Raw genomic sequence first — 24,855 nt, forward strand, 5'->3', positions numbered from 1 at the left:
AATGATTTTTTTGACTGAGTTTGTTACAGTACTGTAGGTGGTGACACAGGTCAATTTCTCAGTAGTTGTGGCTTGCGGTGTTAACTCCAGGAGGCTTTCTCTTGGCTGGTTTCGAGCCCTCTTCTGGCATTTTTTGATTATTTTTTCAGGGTAGTTTCTTTTCCTGAGTTTGTTCGAAAGATCTTGTGCTTGCAATTTGTACTCACTGAGTTCACTACAATTCCTTTTAAGGCGAAGGAATTGGCTGTAAGGCAAGTTTTCTCGTAGTGGACGCGGGTGAAAACTGTTAAAGGAAAGCAAGCTGTTCTTAGCCGTTGTTTTAAAGAAGGTCTTTGTCTTGATGGTGTCATTTTCAACGTAAATGGTGAGATCTAGGAAGTCCAAGTGTTCCTTATCTGCGTCACAGGTAAACTTGAGGCAGGGGTCTTGAGTAGTCATCCAGTCGTGAAATTCTTGTAAGTCGGTTTTAGTACCTTCCCAGAGCATAATGACATCATCTATATACCTTTTCCAGAAAAGGATTTTAGGGAGGAAGAGGTTGGTGTCATTTAATATGTAGGTACTCTCAAAATTGCTCACGTAGAGGCCTGCCACGCTTGGAGCAAAGGTACTTCCCATGGAAGTACCGTGGCATTGTTGGTAGAGAGTACCTTCATATTCGAAAAAGTTTTCAGTCAAAGCCAGTCTGCAGCATTCTAAGACAAAGTGTCTAGGCGTATGGTATAGCCATTCTTGTTGGAACAGTAGATCTTCCAGGGTGTCCAGGGTGGCTTGTTGTGGTAGGCTCGTAAAAAGACTTTCTATATCGAGTCCTACAAGCAGCATTGTTTCACTGGAGAAACTCTTGTCTTTTAGGAAATTGAGAAGATCACGTGTATCTTTGAGATAAGTGGGTGTACGTTGGACCATGGGTTTTAAGAATTGTCTGCAAATTGGGAGAGGGGTTCCAGAACTGAGCCAATCCCAGATACTATGGGACGACCAGGTGGGGGTTTTCTTGCTTTGTGCACTTTCGGAAGAGAGTAGAAGTATGGCGTTCGTGGGAGGGTGGTGCATAAAAAAGAAGCTTCATTCTTTGAGATCCAACTGTTTGTCTCGGCTTCTTCAACCATGAGGTTGATAGTTCGTTGTAATCTGGGTGTGGGATCTTCTGTTATTATTTTGTAAAATTTATCATCAGATAGTAACTCTTGACATTGTGCGTGATAGCCTTCTTTATTGAGAATGACAATACCTCCGCCTTTATCGGCGGGTTTGATGATGATGTTTGGATGTGTTTTTAGTTCTTCCAAGGCTTTTTTCTCTTTGTTTGTGGTGTTCATAAACGGTTTTTTTGCTGTCTCACCGAGTTGATTGATTTCCTTCATGACTGCTATTACATCTGGAGTCCCGCAGGGATCCATATTAAGTCCACTTCTTTTTAACATCTATATGGCACCCCTCCTCGCTGTGATAGAGGCACACGGGATCCTTGTTACGTCATATGCTGACGACACTCAATTGGTCGTCTCCATAGACAAAAACCGCACGGATACTGAATTGTGTTTTCGGAATTGTCTCACTGAGGTATTTCAGTGGTTAAACAAAAACCACTTAAAGTGCAACAGTGGGAAAACCGAAATCATACCATTGGGTCAGGATCTACCTTTTTGCCCGAGGGATTGGTGGCCTAAAGACTCTGAGGCCCCGCCCAGTGCTGTGTCTTCTGCTCGCAACCTAGGCGTGCAATTTGACGCTACCTTATCATTTGACGATCATGTTAGGATCACGGCTGGCTGCTGCTTTGGCCTTATCAAATCTTTAAAGAAATTTTTTGATTTCCTCCCCATTGCTTCCAGGAAATCGGTCGTGGTCGCATTAATACTCTCCCGACTCGACTATTGCAATGGGTTGATGGCAGGGGTAAAAAAGTCCACTTTGAAGAAATTGCAAAGTGTACAGCACGCGGCGGCACGGTTAGTGTTAAAACTTCCCAGGAAATCTTCAGCCTCAACTGCTTTAAATTCCTTACACTGGTTGCCACTACATAAGAGAATTCTTTTTAAACTCCTGCTCACAGCTTTTAAATCCTTGAAAAATATAGGTCCTAAATACCTTGTTAAACGTTTTATCCGCTATGATCCCGTACGCTGTCTACGATCCTCGGGGGCTAATTTTGCTAAGGTCCCGAGGCATAAATACAAAACCAGGGGCGGAAAAACGTTTACAGTCCTAGCAGCAAGAGCTTGGAATAATTTACCTGTAAATCTTAGACTGACTGAGTCCGAATGTCTCTTTAGGAAACAACTGAAGACCTGGATCTATCAGCAATCAGATACCTATGTGCTAGCAGCTATCTAGATCTTTTCACCGCTTATCCCCTATACGCATGCTCAGCGCCAAGATGCTCCTTCCGGAGCGAATGTTGCGCTCTATAAATACTCAAATAACAATAACAATAACAATAACTGCTTGTTCAAACGCTTGAATCTCAACTGGGACTTGATGGTGCGCTGGACAGAAAGTCGACTTGGGTCTCAGAGAGGTGTCTCCTCTGTTGGTATTATCTTCTTTATCTTGGAAGAAGGCTTTCAGTTTCAGTGTTCTGCAAAAATGGGCAACTTCACTTTACAGTTTGAAAATGTCCAGTGGTGGAGTGGGTACGAAGCCTAGACCTTTGTTGAGTACAGATTCTTGTTCTTCTGTAAGTAAAGTATCGGAGATGTTGAAGATTAATGAGTCGTGCTTGTGCTCGGTTTGTCTTTGTTCAAGTTGGACATGCTCCTGGTTAGTATTTGCCTTTCTTGGTCTAACCAGGTCACGCCTCTCCTCCTTCCTCTCTGGTTGGATCGGCCTCTCCCTAAAAAAGACGGTGGTTGTTGAGGGAAGGGTCCCATATAGGGACCTAATGGAGGAGGTGGTACTGTTTGGTAAGGATTCATCCATCCTTGGTAATTTTGAACAAAGGGGTGGAAAAGAGGAGGTGGGTGTTCACCAAAGGTTGGGTTACGCCATGTGTTTGGTCTGCGTCTCAGTTGGCGTCTATTGGAGCCTCTATAGTTACGTTGTTGTGTAGTATCTTCTCCACTGTAATCTGAATTGTTAGAAGAATTGGCACTGGATTCGTTGTCAGATTGGTAGTTAGGTGCTTCATAATCGTCTTTACTGTATGGATGCATTTTCTCTGTGGAAAAGCGTTTCAGATCTTTACTTAATTTTTGAATTTTGTTCTGCGTCAGATATTCCTTCGTCTCGTTCATCTCGCGGTTAATCTCTTCTAATTTCTTTTTGTAGACAGTAATATGTACCATGTTTTTGAGTTTCGCCTCACTTAGTTGGATCTTGATCGTGAGGGCTTCAGTTAGTCTTGTCGCGGTTTTAATTATGAGGACGAGGTAGTCTCTGGTGCACTTCCATGAGATGGCTGACCAGTCTTTTCTGAAGGCTAAATCTTGCAGAAAAATTCAAGGAGCATTATGGACCCAGAGGCCTCTGGGTGCAGCGTTAGCGCGCAAATACTCCGTCATGATGACACCATGGATAGCGGTTTTTACCTGTTCCTTCTTGTCTTCGGATAGTGTTTCCCAGTCATTATTTTGTGCTAAGGTTTGCGTTAGGTCTCCATCCTGTAAGAAAGATGAGGGGGCAGCAAGGATGGCGTTGATTTCATCCAAAGAGTAACTTAAGCCTAAGTTCTCTGCCATCTTCTTGGGAAGGGAGGGGCGAGATAAGATCAAGGTTAACAGTTACCGAGATCTGGTTATTCCTTGTAAAAACAGGAATAAAGGGAAGATTCCCACAGCTGTGCGCTGCTAAATATGATAGCCGCCACCTTAGACAAACACGGATAGAACAACCCCTAATCGCCTCTGTTATTGCTCACTAAGGGTATCTTTGCGGACAAGCACGTAACTACTAACATAAAATACTGCCTTATTCCCGTACAGTCTGTACCGCCCCCGCTTCATGAATAAATACTTGTATTTGCTGTATGTCTAACATCCACCAACTAATCGCTGTCTCCCCAGGGCATTGCGTTTGTAAGGCTCTCCTAGCAAGAGCGATGGTTCTAAACTCCACTTGCAGATAAAAATGTATACCAAAAGTATATAAAGATTTGCCAATTATAGTTGCTTTTGTATTGCTCGAATTACGTTACATTTGCAGCTCCCTCGGCCAGTTTACCCCTTGTAATTACTAAGGACGCTCACATCCACTTTCCCCTTGCCCCTTTTCCCCGTTTTTTCTGTATATAGGTACTACCCCTGACGAAGTCCATTTGAATTGGTATTGGAACTTCTACATGAAATTGAAAAAAATTTCAATTCACTTTATGCACTCGAGGTCCTGAAGAAAGCTCCCTGACCCTCCTCTGGGCATTACAAGAGCTGAAACATGTCGACCGTTCACTACGTTTAATATCGCAGAGGATTCATAACACGTCCTACCTGCAACTTGATCTTTTTTAACGCTTCCCCGGCAGCTATCATAATAAAGACTTTTTTATAGGGAGCATGAGGAATACTTCATTTTAACTACTCACTTCACTTGAGCACTCCTCACTTTTTTATTTTATCATTTTTTTCCCTGATCACTACTGGAAGACTCAGTGGTTCCCTCCGGGTTGGAGGATGCATGGAATAAACCCAATGATGATGCTATCACGTATCTAAAGGCGGAGAACCAAGATATACCGCCCACACATAATTTTACGTGATTGAGGGTTTTTTACCTATATCGGATACAGCCACCTGAACCCTGGTGCCAGCAACAAGTGATCCATTCTCCTTTGATTATATATGACTAGCTGGAAGCCGTTTGGATCACAGCCTCTTCTTTTTCCCTACTTTGATTGTATCGTGTGAAGTGTTTAATCACACTTCACATGTAAGAAATAGTAGCTGTCCCCAGCACATGTTGTGCACACAGTGCAGGTAAGGCACAAGTAATTGTGCAAACAGCATTTTCAGGTTAATGCACCCGTGTTGCAGTGAGTGTCCCCGCAGATGTTCACCTCCTTCGGTGATGTCCAGGCTGAGTGCCCCCCATGGTGTTCCCTTGGCCTGCACTCTGTCTGGCACTGCGGCGTCTTTCCCCTGGCAAGGTGGGAGTGAGGCTGCTGCGACTTGAGGTGTCCTCACTCTCGGCAGAGGCCATTAGTGCGCTGCCACCAGCATTGGCTGTCTGCAGCTGCTCCACAGCAGTGGTTACCTGTGCAAGCCCTCGGGCAATATCCTGGCAGCAATGTGCCATGTCGACCTGCATTGTTACGCTTCTGCGTGTGAGGGTGCTGGTGGTGGTGCAGAGGCGGTTCACGGCCTTTGTGTAATTGTGTAGGCGTGCATTTGCACGTCGGCCAGCCCTGTCATTTGCAGCTTGGGTGTGCCTCAAAGTGGCACAGAGCTCATGGATTGCCCCTGCCATGTTCTTCTGGTCCTTGTGTATGCGGCATAGCTGCCGATTAATTGACCGCAGTGCTTTGCTTTGCAGGCGCTGTTCCTGCAGCATGCTCTGTTCCAGGCCTGAGAACACGGACCCTTCTGCTTCAGTTGCAGTGCTGCTCCTTGGCGTTTGTGTGTCATGACTGGGCATATGTGACACACCCTGACTCCCCTCTCTCCTGTCGGTGTCATCCCCTGTGGCAGGTACTTCGTCCTCAAATCGAGGCAGTGGGGGCACATGTGCGCGCTTCCTGTGCTGGATTGGCTGCTGCTCTGTGTCATCGCTGGAGTCCGCAGGGTCTGCAGGCTCCTCTCCCTCTGCGCTGTCTTCTTGTGCCATGCCATGTGCTGTGGATGTAAAGGGGACTACATGAGTTTGTGTTATTGTCTGCATGTGGCAATCAATAAAGTTACTACTTTTTTTTGGCTAACCTCTGACACTGTATCATTCACTTATCCCCAACCCACATGTTGCATTTAATTTCGTTAGTGTCATGGACACACAGTCAGACACAGTACTACGAGTCCCATGATGCATTGCTGGGTGTGCTGTAAGACCTGGCCTGGATTGACATTTTGGGAGTTTACTATGTGCATTTGGGAAAGTGTGCAAGGGATGGGGAGGAGTGCAGATTGATTTTGCATGCATCTTACCTTGACTGCTGGATGCAGGGTCGGAGCTGTCTATGTCAGCCACACCACCAACGCTCTCAGGCAGGAGAGTAGACTCCACGGCTCCTCATGGGGGGTTGGCTGCTCTGCAGTGGATGGTCCTCCTCCAGTCTGATTGGCGTCCTTCAGTCTGGCTGCCACCCTCTCCTTGGACCTCTGGCGCATGTCGTACCACCGCTTGCGCAGCTCTTCAATGGTACGTGTGGTGACTCCCACTGCATTCACCTTACTCTGTATCTCTAGCCAGATTTTCCTCTTCCTGGCCTCTGGGACACGCAGTGCCTTCTTGCCGAAGAGGAGCTCATGGCTGCAGACCATCTCCTCAATGAGGACATCCTGCTCCTTTTCAGAAAACTTATGTTTTCTCTTCCATTTCTCTGCATCCTGTTTGGTGGAATCCATTGCTGGTTGCACTCTCCTGGGATGCCTCCTCACACTCCCCAAGCAGCCTCTGGGTGTGGCTCAGGTGAGCAGGTGCAGGAAATCACTCCAGTTTCCTGTTTCTGATGTCATCAGGCTGCACCTGGCTTGCAGATTCCCGTTTTTGCGATTTCTTAATTAGCGAATTTCGCTATTAAGAAATCGCAAAGCGGGTGTCTGAGAATTATTTGCGAGTTTTAAGGAATCGCAAATGATTAGCGATTAATTTTTTACATCCCGTTTAGCGAATCTGAATTTGCGAATCGCAAAATATCGCAAATTAGGATTCGCTAAACGGGAGTTTGATACATATGCCCCTGGGTGATTTAAAAGAGCACACTTCTTATTGGGTAACTAATGAAGGAGCTGATGACCCTGGGAGACTGAACACATGTGAGAGAGCTTGAGCACCAACTGAACAGCCATATCTTGGACCACTTGAAGTGTATGAAGAATTTGCTTGGCAATGTCAAGATAAAGGCTGTTACAATAGTCCAGACTGGAGATTATGAGCTCAGGAGCTACAGTTTTCCAAACAGTGAGTGGAAGAAATTCAAAAACTCTTTTGAGAGTTTTAATCAAAAAAAGACAAGATCCTGTCACTGCTAGAATTTTAGGTCTAAAAGACAGGGCTCCGTCAAATTTAACTCCTAAGGCCCCAATTCACAGAGGTAAACTGAGAGGAAAGTCGAACTTTACGACTTTCGATATTCTTAAAGGGCATTTACATATCCACAAAGTGCATTTACTGCTCGTGAATGCCCTTTGTGAATACCAAAAGTCGTAAAGTTTGACTTTCAGTATTCACTAAGGACTTTAACAAGTAGTAAATGTCCTTTGTGAATACCGAAAGTCATAAAGGTCGACTTTCCTCTCAGTTTACCTTTGTGAATCGAGGCCTAAATTTCCAGCTACCTCCACCAGAGTCGGGTGTGGTAAGAGATCGTTTGTTCAGCAACTAAGTAAGGAGAACAAGTTATTTTTCCAGAATAAGATTATCTCGAATTTCTCTGTATTGCATGTTAGATGGCTAAATTCTATCCAGAGCAGAATACAGGTGAAGCAATTCTTAAATTTGTTTTAGAGCCTCACAAATCTTTAACTAGAGATAGGATTATCTGAGTGTCATATGCGTAAGAAATGGCTGATATAACAAAAGATTCTATCGTGGAAATCAGGGGGGAGAGATTTAAAGTAACATTAAATATCATCAGGCTGAGAGAAGAGCCCTGCAGAACACTAAACTTTAAACACTTTTCCTCTGGTGTAAACTGATCAATGAAAACCACTTGTTTCCTATTTATAAGGAAAGACTGAATCCAAATCCATACTGGACCACTAATATCAATATTGGTGAGATCCCGAAGGAGTATTGAGTGTGATACTGGGTCTAAAGCAGTCAACAAGTCCAAACAATTTATCACTGGGTTAACACCCAGTGGCGTAACGAAAGTTGAGGGGGCCGCCCTGCCACGCACACAGAGGGGCCCCCGCTCCTGGAGCTATTGGACCTGAGTACTGTGCAGCTTGGGCCCGCCCCACACCACGGGGGCTGTGAGGGCCTGTGCTACGCCCCTGTTGACACCCTTGTCAGGAGTGACTTTCATTGTTTGTGGTATCTCGAGGAGAGGTGTTTCTGTGGAGTATCTAGGCCTGAATCCGGATTGGGACGGATGAAGGAGCATGGAGTTTTCCAGAAATGACACTAATTGCTCATTAATTAACTTTTTGAGCATTTTAGCAAGAGCAGGGAGATCAGACAAAAATTGGAGAGAGTGTTTGGATCAGTGGATTGTGTCTTTAATAAAGGTTTAACCACTTCCAATTTCTAAGATTCTGGCACAGTTGCCATAGAAAGAGAAGTATTTAAAGTATGATTACTCATAGGGTTAATAGCCTCCTTGGCCTTCCTAAAGACAGCAGGCAGACAAGGGTCCAAAGGGGAGCCCGATTTGCGGGGCTAAATGACGCGCTCAGATTGCTCCATAGGAACATAGAGAAAATTAGCTAATTTAAGATGCCGGGTGAGGCAGCAAGTACAGAAACCTGAGGTGGGTAGCACTTTACTATGTCCTTGGAGAAACCTTTTTTATATCTTAATTATTTTCTACTAAAAAAAATGGAGTGCTTAGAAATTGTAATTAAAATCATAGCAATTAAAATTATTGACAGGGTTCTAGAAATATTTGAAGCTGAAGTCTTCTGTTTTGAGTTTGTTGTGTCATCCATGATATTGAAGTAAAAAGCAGACTGCACAATCTTCCTGTCATTAGAATTAGATCAATATATGAGACTAGAGAAGAATTAGTTAATTTAAATTTCCTAGGTTTGTCCATATGAAGAGAATCAGAAATAGCATTTAGAAATGTTGCAAATGTAAAGAGTAACTGCTGGTATAACAGAAATGGTATGACAAATGAAAAACAACATTAATTAGAGATAAAGTTCGCAAGAGCTACTCATTAAATATTGTGAAGATAATATCCTGGAAATGTCCTTTGTGTATATAGCTCTAAGTCTGGAGAACCATTGAGTCAATTGTGAACAAATATGTTCAAAAGAGTATGCCCTACTTTTGTATAATATATATCAATAATTGCAGAACTATATAAGGCAGATAAAAAAATAACCTTATATTTAAAAAAATGAATGGCTTTGTATATGCCCACGTTAAGCGCAATGTATAAAATGACAGTGATTCTGAAGAGATCACACCACACTTCAAATCCAGTGCCTGTAATGGGAGATACAATATTAAGAAACGCACCATGAAAGGTAGATATCTACCTCCGAAATGCATAGTAAAATAATATTTCAGTGTAGTTCATAGATTTATTATAGCCATGGCAAGCGAGATGCATAGAATCGTGGCAACTGTGGTGAGATTACAATGCACATTATATGCAATATTCATAATGGTCAACTTCTCATGCTATGATATGACAAAAGTCCCAGGAAGGGTGCATGGCTTCAAAGGTAGATGGCAATCCTCCATGGTGCCTCACTACACCCCCATGATAAAATATTTGAATACTTTTTTTACTGTAAAAATAAATGCAACATTTTTTTTAAACAAATAATTACATAACATTTTATTAACCAGCTAATTCAAGTAATTTAACACAAATAAAAATATGTTTTCTTTTTAGATACTTATTAAACATTTGTTTAATATTTAAATAGTTTAATTAAATTTAACAATATTTCCTATTAGGTTTTATTTTAAGTCCGTCCCTGCATTATTTTCCACGGGAGGATGTTGCAGTGCCAATGATGGCCACGTGGAGTGTTGCACCTACCCGAGCTCTGAGCTCGAGTACCTTTACAATTGTTTTGGGTCGTTTTTGCTTATAATAACTTTCAGAGTGCAGTTTGCAAATAGGAAGGGGCTCACTCTTTTGTGGGTGGGTGCATGGGTGCGGGTTCTTTCCTAAAACCTCCCTAACACTTCCTAAATATCCCTAATTCCCTACTCTTTAGTCGTAAGTATTCTCCATTTTCCATCCACTCCCCTCTTACTCTCCCACATTTACAGAGAAAAAGATAGGAGGGGGATGGAACATCTGCATTTAACTTTGTGAATTGCATTTTGTATGTTAGTACTATTGTAGTACTACTAAACATACTACAAAATTCAGTTTTTGAATAGGCCCTCGTGTGTGGAAGTTGCCACGCAAATGCTGAATAACATAAGGTGTGTCCAGGAACTTCAGGAAGAACTAATGTTGTGAGTACAAATTAAATGTTAGTTTAGAATTACGTAATCTCAGGTAATCAATCATTGCACTGCCATTGTCTTGGTGGATGTCAGACGTGTCATCTCCCTCATCTGGAAGAGCATGTGTCATCAGAATGCAACATTATGTGAAAGTGTATGCACACAATGCAACTCCCTTGCTCACGTTCTCAGGGAGGTATTGCAGGGCCCCACTACTGACATGCAAACAATAGAACCTGGTCTTTAACAGTTTAAAAGTTCAATGGAAGCTGTTCCTCAATAGAGGTATCATTCTAGGGCTTCATTCTAATGCTGCACCTGTTGTGTGGATAGCCGGTTAAGTGAGATGAGCAGCTAGGTCTTTGAAAGTTAGCCAGAGTCATCAAGGACAAGAAAAGAATGCACACCAATTAACTTCACCGTGATTAAACACACATGGATGTGAATCTATCCTAATGGAGTGTCGTTCACAGACTTGTGTGTGCATTGTATGTATGCATGTATGTATGTGGCATTCTATAGCACACTCCTGGGCAAAAGGCAGCCTTGTGCTTTACAGGGTCAAAGACAAGCACATATTCAATGAATGATAGCTGGTTTTTGTACTGTTAATCCATTGTGACATAGTGTTTTTTAAAGAGATAGGTCTTCCACTCTTTCCTAATTTGGAGCAGCATTGGATGCATCCTGATGGATATGGGGATGTTGTTCCAGATCCTGAGTGCATAAATGGGAAAGGCCTGGTGCCTTACTTGTTTCTTTTTAACACTTCTTAGGGGCCGATTTCGATAGGGTCGGACATGCCTCCGACCATCGATAGGAGCCGTTCCGACCGTATCAAAATGTCCCATTCGGGTTCTTTTCCGACCGACCCATTTTGATGGGGTCCATCAGAAAGGAATCTGAACCGGATTTCCGAATGGCCTCCGATGGACTTGGAGAGCCCGGGGGCCATTCGGAAATCCTCCATCGATCCCTCGAGCGGCTCTTTCCGGCCAATGGATTATGATGGGAGATTCCCACAGCCTTTCTGTGCCAACCTTTCTGACACAGAAAGGCTTTGGGAATCTGACTTTGGAGGCCTCCAGCAGGCCTCCATGGGTGCAAGGCCTTTGGATGGTGGCCCCTAGGTGCCCCCTGTTGATCTCTGCACCCAGGGGCAGGCACCTTGAGGTGCCTTCCATGGGGTGCTGGGAAGAACTGCACCTCTGCTTTTAACAATGAGAGCATGCATTCTGTTCGGAATGCATGCTCCCATTGTAAAGAATAGGATTGAGGTCAAATCCTACTTGCTTGGCTGGAACCGAGGACAGGAGGTCGTTCGGTTCCAGTTCCCAAATGATGTCGGACAGACTGTGGTTCATCTGACATCATAATCGGGCCCTTAGCCTGCAGTTTGAGTGTGTCCTGGATGTAGTTGTGGCAAGAACCACTAGAGATGGTAAGCTTGATTGCAGGATACGTGGGGGTGTTGGCAGTGATGGCTTTGAAAATTATACAACTGATTTTGAAGATGGTGCAAGCTGGCAAGGGGATCCAATGGACGTCCAGCAGAATGAAGATGATGTTATAAGATTTCTTCAGACACTAGATGAGATGTGCTTCTCTATGTAGAATGTTGTTAAAGGGTGCCTGAGTGGAGCCTAGAAGGCCATGGAGCAGGGTGTTAGCAGCATCCAAATGCTAGAGTATGAAGACTTGAACAGCAGTCACTTTCTGGAAGAAATACAATACAATATAATGCGTTTACATAGCGCACAGCTACGTAAAAAGGTGTCCCGACAAAATGGTTTCACTTTCTGTAGAAGAGAGAGCAGTTACAAGGCCTTTTGTTCTGGTAATGTGGTCTTTGAGGGTGAGGTTGTTGTCCATCATAAATCCAAGTGACTTGGCATTCAGTGACAGTTGGAGTTCAACACCATCTAGGTTTGTGTCATTGAGTCAGGTTGGTATGGGTTCTCATTTATTGTTCATGGCAAGTACCAGGAATTCTGTCTTGGATGGGTTCAGCTTCAGGTAGGCACTGGATATGTAGGTCTGGATGACGTGCAGGCCGTGTTTGAGGCACTGGATGTCTGAAACCGAGATGACTTGTATACTACCTGGATGTATTCTACAAAAGTACATTGCATATATCTGTGGTCATACTGTGAAATGTGCACAGAAGACATTTTTTCTCTAGAGGAAGATTCCTCCGCATAGTATGAATGTAGTTGTTCTGCCATTGATAAGAATCATATGCTGATACCAGAAAGCATCTACCCCATGTATAAAATGCAAACCAGCATCACATATCATCTGCACTTGTTGGAAAATTGTATGTTGTCCCAAAAATACATATCTGTGGCTTTTTACAACAAGTTGAATTTGTGTGTAACAAGTTACACCTGTCTAGTTTAAAAAAAGGCTATGGGGTAGAATTTGATCATGGTGAAACTTCAGACTTTTGGTCTATCGGAAAGCATATTTGGTTGTTCACCTCTGATCAAAGGCTAGCTATCAACAAAAACAGGATAATATGGAAGCATGGGTGTGTGAAGCCATGTGCCCATGCAACACTGTTTGGTATCAACCAAAAGCACAAAGTTGAAGGACAGACAGAAGCTTCAGCAGTGATGGTCTTCCTAGATGTGAAATTGAATGCTATAAAGTATGTTAAATAGAAAACACAAAACTCAGCGAGCCTAAAGTCCAACAAGCATCTGAAGCAAAATAGCAGCATAGCAAAAGAACAGAGATAATCAAATAAACCACGATATATATATATATATATATATATATATATATATATTTTTTTTTACTCGATACTAATGAATTTATTGTAGTTTAATGTTACAATGCTGTGTAAATAGCAACTACAAAATGGCCACCGTGCTGCAATACAAGCACTAAGGCCCTTCTTTCATGTTTATGTATCTATACATGGTAATCCTCTTTCTATTTCCTTTGACATCTATGTATTTAAAAAGATTGATTGCAAATGGACTTTTGACATTGAGAAAGGTCGTCATGACCGAAACCGGTCTGTCAAAAATGGTGGAATAAAGCAATTTGAAAAATCTACTGGCTTGGAGTGCGTTACCGTCTTTAGGAGGCTAAAGGATTTGGTTTGAATATATATATATATATATATATATATATATATATATATATATATATATATTATAAATCCAAAGATGCGGCACTCGGGAAGGAGATAGTTTTAAACAGTGCTTTATTGAATTGCACAGCTCAACCAACGCGTTTCAGACTAACTATACCATGAATTGCTGATGCTATTCCATCCATCTGTCAATCATAATATATGATTGTTTTTCTTTTGATACAAATTGTACAACTTTGTTTTGAATGCACTACATTTCCCACAATGCCATATCAGGGCTAGTGGTATATATAGTGCCATAGAAGAAGGACTCACTAACCGTGAGCAAGGACGTTAGTCTGAAACGCGTTGGTTGAGCTGTGCAATTCAATAAAGCACTGTTTAAAACTATCTCCTTCCCGAGTGCCGCATCTTTGGATTTATAATGTGGTTTTCCGTGGCCAGGATCCGGCCCGTCATGCAGAGCACCCGCTGACAGTGTGCCCCGGAGTTTTGGATCCCTTTGACTTGGATATATATATATATATAGATAGATAGATAGATAGATAGATAGATAGATAGATAGATAGATAGATAGATAGATAGATAGATAGATAGATAGATAGATAGATAGATAGATAGATAGATAGATAGATAGATAGATAGATATTGATATATATTATATATATATAGCGAGAGAGAGATAGAGAGAGAGAGAGAGAGAGAGAGAGAGTGAGAGTGAGAGAGAGAGAGAGAGAGAGAGAGAGAGCGAGAGAGAGAGAGAGAGAGAGGGGTAGATATAGATAAATATGTGTGTTTTTCTATTTGTAGCCAATGAAAGTTCATCACGTGGCAGAAACTTGTTACTCTCAGTGAAATCACATCTAAAGAGCAGGTGAAGACATCATTCATTTGTACAATACTAGGCTCATTATTCCCCCAAAATCCCACTTTAACTTGGCAGGTTAGAAGTGAGGTTGTGCCTTTCGGAAATGTGAAAATGTACAGCTGTGGATATTCTGGCTTCAGGGCCTACTTGAACCATGAAAATTAGCAAACATATTCGACGCCCGAGGTAGCTTCAGACTACCATAAAACACCATCCATATTTGATTTAAAAAAAATCTTTTTATTGGTGTTTGGCATTATAAACATTCACATTTACATTTATCAGCATACATTGCAGTTTGTACTTTCGTAATATATCAGGCTGTTTACCGAGTCGCTGCTCATATTTACAGCAGACAGATCAGAGTGTGTTGTGTGTAATCATCTCTTCACAATTAGCTCCTGTGCTGTCTAGGCAGGTTGGTTGTAATGTGTCTACCACATACAATCGTAGATTCAATAACAATTTACTGATCAAGTATTCAAAGCAGGATTTATTGAAAACATGCCTGCACCCGTCACCCATATCAGGAGAAGCAGAGTTACAACTGAACATGTGAAAAAGCATTGTGAGGAGTGCAGATCTAGGCCAGGGTGCCCCTGGCGAGTTGGGTCTTCCAGATATAACCAGTGTTTGGCAGGGAGGCAGCAGTGGAGGCCCTCGTATCCTCTCTATGCAAGGTTGTGCTGCCAGCTTGTGTCCCAGCCTACATCGAGATTGCCCAGGGAGAGATGGGGGATGGATGAGAACTCTTTGACCTACAGGTGATCAGACATTTGGCCAAAACGATGGAAAGGGCTATAAAGCGCATCACTGCTTTGATTTTCTTTGCTCTGAGTATCAGTCACAGTAAGCAGACCTCCCAGGTCCCATATTGTAGACTACGGCACGATCTCTTTGTTTGCGGCGGGTGCTCTCTTTGTTGGCAGTAGGTGCTTTTTACAAGAGCGTGCACCCTATTATGCTGAATGTGCTGCCCCCAAGGAAGCTTTAGGTGCATTCAAGTGAAATGTGGAGCGGTTTAAAGCAGCCTCTCTGTGTTTCACTGTGTCAGAAGTAACCCACCTGCACTTGACAGGGGGGTTAGAGATCCCCTTTGCAGGCGGGTGCAATGAGTGACTGCATTGGCCTGCAAGGGTAATGTCTGTGGGTCCATAGGACCCCCTTAACCCCCTCCAAAGAGCTGCTATCAGGGAGCACACTGACAGCATCTTTGCCTCTGTGCCCGCATCTATAATAAGGCGTGGGCACAGAGGCAAAGCGATTCCCTCATTTGCATGGGGGCAACACTCCCAAGCAAATGATGGAACACCCTCTGATGATAGTGTTGGTGCTATATATGCACCACAGCTATCTTTATTACTGAAGGGGCCTCATAAGTGTCTGCAGCCCTTTTTATAATCCCAAAGTGCGCTGTGAGTGCACAAAGAAGGTGCATGTGCCCGTTGCACCCCCAGGGCACTTTTCATAATACGGCCCCATGTGTGCAAAGTGGTGTGGCCCGTGCAGCACGCCAGGTGAGTTGTAATGCCTAGTCAGTATTGGAAGAGTAAGGGACACGTCCAGAACATGTGTAGCTAGGCTGCAACTGGGGTATGACAGCAGGGGCAGGCAGCATCAGTCTGGTGGCAGTATTTCTTTATTTTTTGGGGCATGAGGTCAGTGGGAACAGTGTGACAGTAGTGTGAGTGTGAAAAGAGCTAGCTAACCATAGCGTAAGATGTCTGCCCGTCCCCATCATGTGGAGGTACTGGATTTTGAGGTGCACGCTTTGTTCTGGCAGTATGTCTTCCAAGCATCTGACCAGTGTTCGAACAAGAATACCATTCATATTTAATTATAAAATATTAGTACATTCTTGGCTATATACATGCTGATTAACACTGCAGTACACAGGAGTGTATGCATATGATACCGGCAGGATTAAAGTTTTCACAGGTACAAGATATAACATATGATGTCTGTTAGACATTGGGTTTCTGGTTGGCAGAGTGTGCACCCTGTCCAAGCACGAACCACAATCCTACTTTACCTGTGCACACCCGTCTGGTAGCTTGGCACAGAACAATCAGGCTAAACTAAAGAGGCAATGTGTAAAGTATTTGTGCACACACCCACACACTGAAAACATCACAAATATACTCTACACCAGTTTAGAAACATAGCCAATATTTATTTGAGTAACACAAGACCAAAATGACAAAAATCCAACATACACAAGTCAAGATATGAATTTTGCTAAATTAAATCAAAATGCAGTGCTGAAAAATCAATTGCTCCAACTGTTCACTGTTGACCTGGACAAGTCCAAAAGTTCAGTCTGTGCAGGATGGAGCATGGGCCAGATATAGGAGTCACGCAGATCCGCTTATAGAACCTTGGATGCATCGGAAATCATAGACGATGTGTGGCGCAGAGGAGGTGAGGCATGACAGATGCAGATGATGCGTCGGTTCCTGGAGGCGGTGCAATGTCATTGAGACTTGGGCACTCGGGGACAATGCATTTTGCGAATGAGGTGATGCGTCATAAGCTGGTGCGAGGCCTCAGTTCCTGATGGCAGCGTGACATCAGGGATGCGTCGATGTCAAGAGCGACGTCCATCGGTTCCACGGTTTCGATTTCGAACAGCTGGGCTGAAGGTGATGCGCCAGTTGAAAGCCACAGACAGGCCGGGACTGTTTCGAAGTTGGGATGGTGCACCATGGACGTCGCTGATGCTGTGTCTGAGACTCATTCAGAGGCGGTTCCTCTGAGGCACTGCAGCAAAGTCGAGGCTGCGTTATAAGTTGAAGTAATTGTGTGGTGCACCACGGCTTCGGTGCAGGCCAGCCATGGCCCGTATAGGGCGTGCTACCGGGGCGGTGATGTAGGGCGGGGGAGGGGCAGGGTGGGGGGTTGTAAAATGCGGCATATGGCCGATTTCAGGTAAGTGACAAACAAACAAAAAAGAAGTTTGTTGCGCGCGCTGCATCTTTGGCGATGCAGCGCGCGCAACGACATTTTTTTGTTTTTTCCGTTACTTACCTGAAATCGTCCGTATGCCGCATTTTACAAAACCCCCAACCTGCCCCTCCCCCGCCCTACGTCACCGCCCCGGTAGCACGCCCTATACGGGCCGTGGCTGGTGCAGGCAGCAGCGATGCAGTGATTTTGCAGTGATGCGCCTGTTCCAAAATGACCCTTTGGAGTTGATGCATCAGTTACTTGGTTGCAGCACCAATACTCACTTCCAAGGGCCCAGGACTGGATTTGGCATTACTTGAAAGAGCAGGACTCACAGCAGAGGAGCCCAGGTGCTGGTAGCAAAATGCAGGTGAAGTCTTTGTTATCCCTTAGAGTTCAGCAACAGGAGGAAAGTCAACCTTTAGATACAGGATGTAGAGAGTAAAGTCCAATCCTTACACTCCCAGGCAAGAAGCAGCAGGCAGCATGCCAACAAAGCAAAGCAAGCAGCAAAGTGACAGTTCCTCATGGCAGCACAACAGATCTTCTTCCTGGCAGAATGTCCTCAGTACAGAAGTGTTCTGAGTATATGATGTCAGAGGTCCAGTACTAATATCCATTTTGGCCTTTGAAGTAGAGAGACTTCACAGAAATTTCTTTGTAGTGCACAGGCCCCTGTCCTTCCTGGCCCTTGCTGCAGACATACTACAGAGGAGTATACAGCTCTTTGTGTGGGGTCAGGCACAGCCCCATTCAGGTGCAAGTGTCAAATCCTCCCTCCACTCTAGGTCAGAAAGACCCATCAGCCTGGTGATGGGCTATCAGGATATGCAAGACACACCTCAGCTTCTGTTGTGTGACTGTCTATAGGGAATGTACAAAGCCCAGCAGTCACCCTGACCCAGACGTGTAGTCTAGGGACAAACAGAGGCGCAGAACAGGGCCGAACTCGCTACCGGGCGTTTTGGCATGCTGCCAAGCTGGGGGCTGATGTCACTGCGGTGGGGGCTAATTTCGTTGATGTAGACCTGCGTGTGCTTCGAAATAAACAAAGCAAAACAAATTTCATTCAGCACACGCAGGTCCTCATCAACGAAATCAGACCCCAGCTTGGCAGCATGCCAAAACGCCCGTAGCCAGTCCGGCCCTGGCACAGAATGGTTAAAGTAAGCGAAGATGCATACTTTTTAAATCTGGGATTTTCAGAACTGCAGTTTAAAAACCCACTTCACAAAAAAAATTTAAATTGCGAGTCCAGAGTGTTACAAGGCAGCTCCAATGCTAACTTATGGGAGAGTTAGGCCTTGCTGTAGTGAAACATTAATTTAGCAGCTTTTTACGAACAGGACATGTAAAACTTGAAAGTACATGTCCTACCTTTTAAATATGTTGCACCCTGCCCTTGGGGCTACCTGGGACCTACCTTAGAGGTGCCTTACATGTAATTAAAAGGAAGGCTTGGGCCTGGCAAGTAGGTGAACTTGCCAGGTCGAAATGGCAGTTTGAAACTGCACATTCTGCACTTACTGGCTCTACAGCGGCAGCCCTGAGACATGTTTGAAGGGCTACTCATGTGGGTGGCACACTAGTAGCATTTGATTTATAGGTTCTAGGCACATGTAGTGCACTGTATTAGGGACTTATCAGTAAATCAAATATGCCAATACCGGAGAAACCAAATCACATTACACTTTATATATGATGCACATGCACTTTAGCACTTTATAGCAGTTAACAAAGTGTCTAGAGTCCTAAAACCAGAAAAATCGAAGTTCAGCACACAGTCAAAAGCAGGAGGTCAGAAGCAAAAAAAGAGGGGAAACCACACCAAAAGATGCTGGGTCCAACAATATCTGTGTCAAAATAATAAACACTCACAATATGGTAACTGGTAAGCAGCCACATTCACTTGTGGTAATATGATTGTACTATTCTCACTATCCTCCTTTTCATCTTTTTTATTGCAATGGTGTTTCTCCTCCAGTTTTTCCTCCTACGTTCTATACAACAACAAGACTATCTCCACCATAGCCAGTAAATGTGCAGCAGCAACATCCAGGGTACTGAGAGATGCTTCAGATGTGGATGTAGAAAGAGCTGATTGAGTTGAATGTATAATGTTACAACGCATCGCATACATTTACAAAGCATGCCTTTACAATAAAGTTTTTACATCGCAACATCCTTTACAACGCATACATTTACATCGCATACCACTACAATGATTTTTTTTAAACTACACTTTCGACGCATTCCATTGCATCGCATTATACCTTTACAACGCATACCATTACAACGCACACCATTACATTGCATTTAAGGTAAGTGTTGGATAGTGTAGGGGTAAAAATTACTATTCTAACTCCAGGGGGTGGAACAGTAGGGTAAGTGTTGGATAGTGTAGGGGTAGAAATTACTATTCTAACTCCAAGGGATGTAACAGTAGGGTAAGTGTTGGATAGTGTAGGGGTAACAATTACTATTCTAACTCCAGGGGGTGCAACAGTAGGGTAAGTGTTGGATAGTGTAGGGGTACTATGCGTTGTAATGGTATGCGTTGTAATGAAATGCGATGTAATGCCTACGCTGTAGTGACATGCAATGTAGTGTCATGCGTTGTAGTGACATGCAATGTAATGGATGCGTTGTAGTGACATGCGTTGTAAAGGATGTTGCGATGTAATGAGTGCGTTGTACATGTAGTGCGATGTAATGGTTGCATTGTAAAGGTTGTTTCCTGATTGAGTTAGTGGCTCCTGGTGGTTGGTGTTCTTTATTAGTAGGATTTGCAGTGATTTGTATCTTCCTTTGAGCTATCTTCATAAAGTGTTCTTTTACAGATACACCAATAATAGCTGCTGGTGTTCTTGCCAGCAGCTCCCCCATTAATTTATTCCTGCAGTGTATCATCTGTTCAATATTCACGATTCAAGGAGCAGGAAATGTGAGATAGATAGACCCTCCCACAATCTGGTAATATTCTTCACCCACAGATTCAGGAGGTCTGCTTGAATAACATACCACCATAAAATTAATTAGGTTTCAATGCCTGGGTCAGTGCTCAGTTTCTAAAACGGCATGTTTCTTATTACAAAATATAACGTCTCTGCATGTATACTTCAAACTGTGTGATATCTGTTTTTTAATTGCACTTTTCACTTGCCCTTCAGATCATTCTTATTTCTTTCAAACTGTGCATCAGATGTTGCCATTGAAAGGAGGCAGACGTCTAAGGATAGAGGGTGATGGCTTAGGCAAAAGTCCCCTTCTGTCAGTTGGTATTTATATCTGACTTGTTAAGTACAAATGAACCCTTTGCTGATGTATTGCCGCTCAGCGCCAGGTCAGTTATGAAAGTTCATTTCAGGACAGGATGTAATAGTCCATGAAAAGGCTCCTAGACTATCCTGCCCCAGCTGAAGGAGATTATTTTGCTTTTTGATGAATATCAACATTTTTCTTTGTTCATACCCACCCCCACCCAGACATCTTATCAGAATCCAATGCGGCCCACGTTTATCAAAGGATGAAAAGTGCAAGTGCCTCCTACTTTCGAAATGTTATTTTATGGTTCTTATTGCTCTGTAACTTACATGAACTCAAGCTGACTAATCGGAAAGATGCTGAAGTTTTGCTTGATCCGAGCTCCTCATAAAGTGGTTCTGAGGCGAATTCTTGCACCACGTTAAAATGCTTGTGAAATGTGTGCGCTGGAGTGCAAGCTAAGCCCTACAAAGCGTTCCTCTAAAGGTAATGATATTTTTAAAGTTTGATCTTTTCACAAAATGAGTGCATTTTCAAAAGCTAGTTTGCATATTTCAAAGACTACAACACCTAGATATAATATTAAAACAAGCATTTGCAATCCGATAGGTCTCGAATTCACAGGTTTGAGCTATTGGCATTGTAACTGACAATGCCTTTTATTTATGTTTTGAGTTTTAAAACATAAATAAAAGGCATTGTCATTTACAATACTAATAGCTTACACTCTTTCAAATGTGAGACATATTGCATTGCAATAAAGGGCCTTCTCGACCATTTGTTAGATTGTAAATATCAGAGGAAGAGACCTCTTCAAAGTAGTGATAAATAGTGCAGTGAAGAAGATGTGTAAGTGTAAGTGTTGTAAAATACACAGACACAAAGTGTGAAGTGAGAATTACATATGAGCCAAAGTATAAACAATAACAAAGTGCTCCAACACCTTTCGCTCTGTGATTACACTGTTGCAGCTCAGGAGGAAGACTGGGGGGGGGCTATTTCCTGCCCTCTCCGTGAGTTGAGTGTGCAGTGTGGCATTGCGTAATGTCATTGCTATCTTTGACCTAATAAAAAACACACCAGCTGTAGTAGGACCCTGGCTTCACCTCCTGGTGCAGGGCGGGCTGTGCTTTATGGCAGGCATGGAGGGAGGGGGGATGGTCTCGGCTGCAGCTCCGGCCTCGTACAGTGCCCCTGCTATTACTAGTGAGCAGGAGGCACTGAGGTGGTGGTATTGGTGGTGGTGGTTTTGGTATTGGTTGTGGTATTGGTGGTGGTGGTATTGGTATTGATGGTGGCGGTATTGGTGGTGGTGGTGGTATTGATGGTGGTGTTATTGGTGGTGGTGGTATTGGTGGTGTTGGTGGATTTGGGAATGGTATGGGTATTGGTGGTGGTATTGGCATTGGTGATGGTATTGGTACTGGTACTGGTGGAGGTGGTATTGGTGGTAGTGGTATTGGTATTGGTGGTGGTATTGGTAGTGGCATTGGTGGTGGTGGTGGTGGTATTGGTGGTAGAATTGGTGGTGGTGCTATTGTGGTGGTGGTAATGGTGGTGGTATTGGTGGTGGTGGTGGTGGTAGAATTGGTGGTGGTGGTATTGTGGTGGTGGTAATGGTGGTGGTATTTGTGGTGGTGGCGGTGGTATTGGCGGTGATGATGGTATTGCTGGTGGTATTGGTGGTGGTGGTGGTATTGGTGGTGGTATTCATGGTATTGGTATTGGTGGTGGTGGTATTAGTGGTGGTATTGGTGGTGGTGGGATTGGCGGTGGTATTGGTTGTGATGGTATTGGTGGTGGTATTGGAGGTGGTGGTGGTATTGGTACTGGTATTGGTGGTAGGGTGGTATTGGTGATGGTGGTATTGTTGGTGGTGGTATTGGTCATGGTGGTGGTATTGGTGGTGGTGGTATTGGTGGTGGTATTGGTGGTGGCATTGGTGGTGTTGGTATTGGTGATGGTGGTGGTTTTGGTGGTGGTGGTATTGATGGTATTGGTGGTGGTGATGGTATTGGTGGTGGTGATATTGGTGTTGGTATTGTCAGTGGTATTGGTGGTGATGGTATTGGTGGTGGTATTGGTTGCATTGGTGGTGGTATTGGTGGTGGTGGTGGTATTGATGGTGGAGGTATTGGTGTTGGTGGTAGTTTTGATGGTCGTGGTATTGGTGGTGGTAGTAATGTTGGTGGTGGTGGTATTGGTGGTGGTATTGGTGGTGGTGGCATTGGTAGTGGTGGTATTGGTGGTGGTATTGGTGGTGCTGGTGGTATTTGTGGTGGTATTTGTGGTGGTGGTATTGGTGGCGGTGCTATTGATGGTGGTGATATTGGTGGTGGTGGTATTGGTGGTGGTGGTGGTGAGGAAATATGAATTTTATGATCAGTTATGTCCCCTATCGTAGACCCCAACGGCTCCATGTGCATGCTACAAGTACATGTATGTTCCCTCCAGTTCCAGTTATGAAGACGCAAATACATGTGCGTCCACCGTCAACATGTCCTCTTTCAGATCCGCCATGAATGGGTCAGATATTCCATTCCTAAGTATGAAAGGCCACCGACTTTATGTGGTTCACTTTCCACATTTTACAGATTCAGGCGAGTAGGCCCTGAATTCTGTCATCAAGCCTTTTTCTGCCTTCTGCCTCTGAAAGCTCCAGTCCGAGCCCGCATCTGTATCCATGAACTTTGTCCTACTCCCTGCGCGGCTAACGGTGCCTGATCCGGCCTATTGCCTGCCAAAAACTGTATTTCACCTTCAAGATTATCTGCTCCGCTCCTCATCCGATGCATTCCTGTCTAGTAGTTTCGGTAAACATTCTTCCAGCTACCGAGTAAAGGGCCAGGCCTCACTGTCCTCATGCAAGTAATTCATAGCCCCTGTTACCATGGAAGATTCCTGCCCCCTCGCATCTCATGTAGACACTTAGACGCTTGTACACGCACTAACAGTCAGTATAGAATAGATTCCATCCTAGAGACCTTTCCTTTTGGATAATACAGTTCTTTAAACATAAGATATTAGATATGATTTGGGATTAGGTTGACATGACCCCCCAGACTTCTGTCTCCACATGTAGAGCTAAATGTCAAGTCCCCTTCACCCTCTAGTTGCACGTCAATCACACGTCATGCGGCTGCGCACGCATCTCTGCCAAATATTCCTGCTGACATTGCAGGATTCTCTTATGGATCCACCCACTTGTGACATCATGTTTAATGACGTTTCTAGTTACGCCTATATGTACGCCTTTTTTCATTACGTATGTGTATTATTATCTGTATTATCAGCTGTTACGCCTCCTGCATCTGTCTTAATGTAATGCTTTTCATATAAATGTCTTTACTTGTCAATAATGTATTGCCTTCCCTTCCTGAACCCTCGTGGTGATGGAATTTGAAGCCTATGATTCGAATCATAATTCCTTTGTAGAGGAATAAAGCCTTTCAGAACCTCTAATACCACGGATTCTGCCTCTTATTTTTACTGAGTTATTCTTACTAGACTTTACCGCATAAAAAATAGTACCGGTAATGAAATATTTACCACATAAATTGGCGCCCGAATAGGGACACTTTCTCATCTCACGCGCCGGAGGTGCGTTGCAGGCCCGGTCTCCTGCCACAGCTGAACGGACAAAAACGCGTACCTGCAGGATTTCCTGTATCTCCCTCCGGCCAAGCGGGGGTGACTGAGGCTTCGATCAACACCCAGACGAGGCGGTGAGAAGTGCGAAGTATCCCGACCAGAGCCTAGCTGAGAGAGCAAGATCCGAGGTATACAGAGGCCCACCAGGTTCCGAAGTTCCGAGTCCAGCCGAGTCGAGTCCAGTCCGGTCCAGTCCAGTTCAGTTCCGAGGCCTTCCGTTCCGTGCTACCCGGTGAGTACCGTTGCCGGGGAGGCATTTAGACGTGCACATAGGTTGTGCCGGTCAAGACGGGTTTGGGTACACAAATCCGGTCTGCACTGTTTCAGCAGTGTATCTGTACTGTTTAGCAGTATATCTAGTATGTCTTGCATATAATTCAGTATTACCCAGTGTTAGTATTATGTCAGTAATTAGTTTCCTATTAGTTATCATCGTTCGTTAAACTGTTAAATGTTAAATGTTTTTATACGTTCTACATATTGTGGTGTGAATGATTGTTCATTATTGTGTTTATTGTATTAAGTGTGTTCAAGTAATAAGGTCTAAAAATGCCGCTCTTTTCAAAATTAAGACAGATCAAAACCAGAAAAGGGGTACTCGAAGAAGCTGTTCCCATTCCACCTAGGGACACTCCAGGGTACTTTATGTATCATAAGCATGGCCTAGATGCCGTATTATTTCTTGATTTATGGGTGGACTACACCAAAGATTTACCAGAAAGTCAGAGATGGCCCGCAGCTGGGACCTGGGATGCAGATTGCATCATGAGAGTAGAAGAAGAATTATGGAAAA

This window comes from Triturus cristatus, chromosome 5_1 (assembly GCF_964204655.1).
Source record: "Triturus cristatus chromosome 5_1, aTriCri1.1, whole genome shotgun sequence".
In the NCBI taxonomy this organism is placed as follows: Eukaryota; Metazoa; Chordata; class Amphibia; order Caudata; family Salamandridae; genus Triturus; species Triturus cristatus.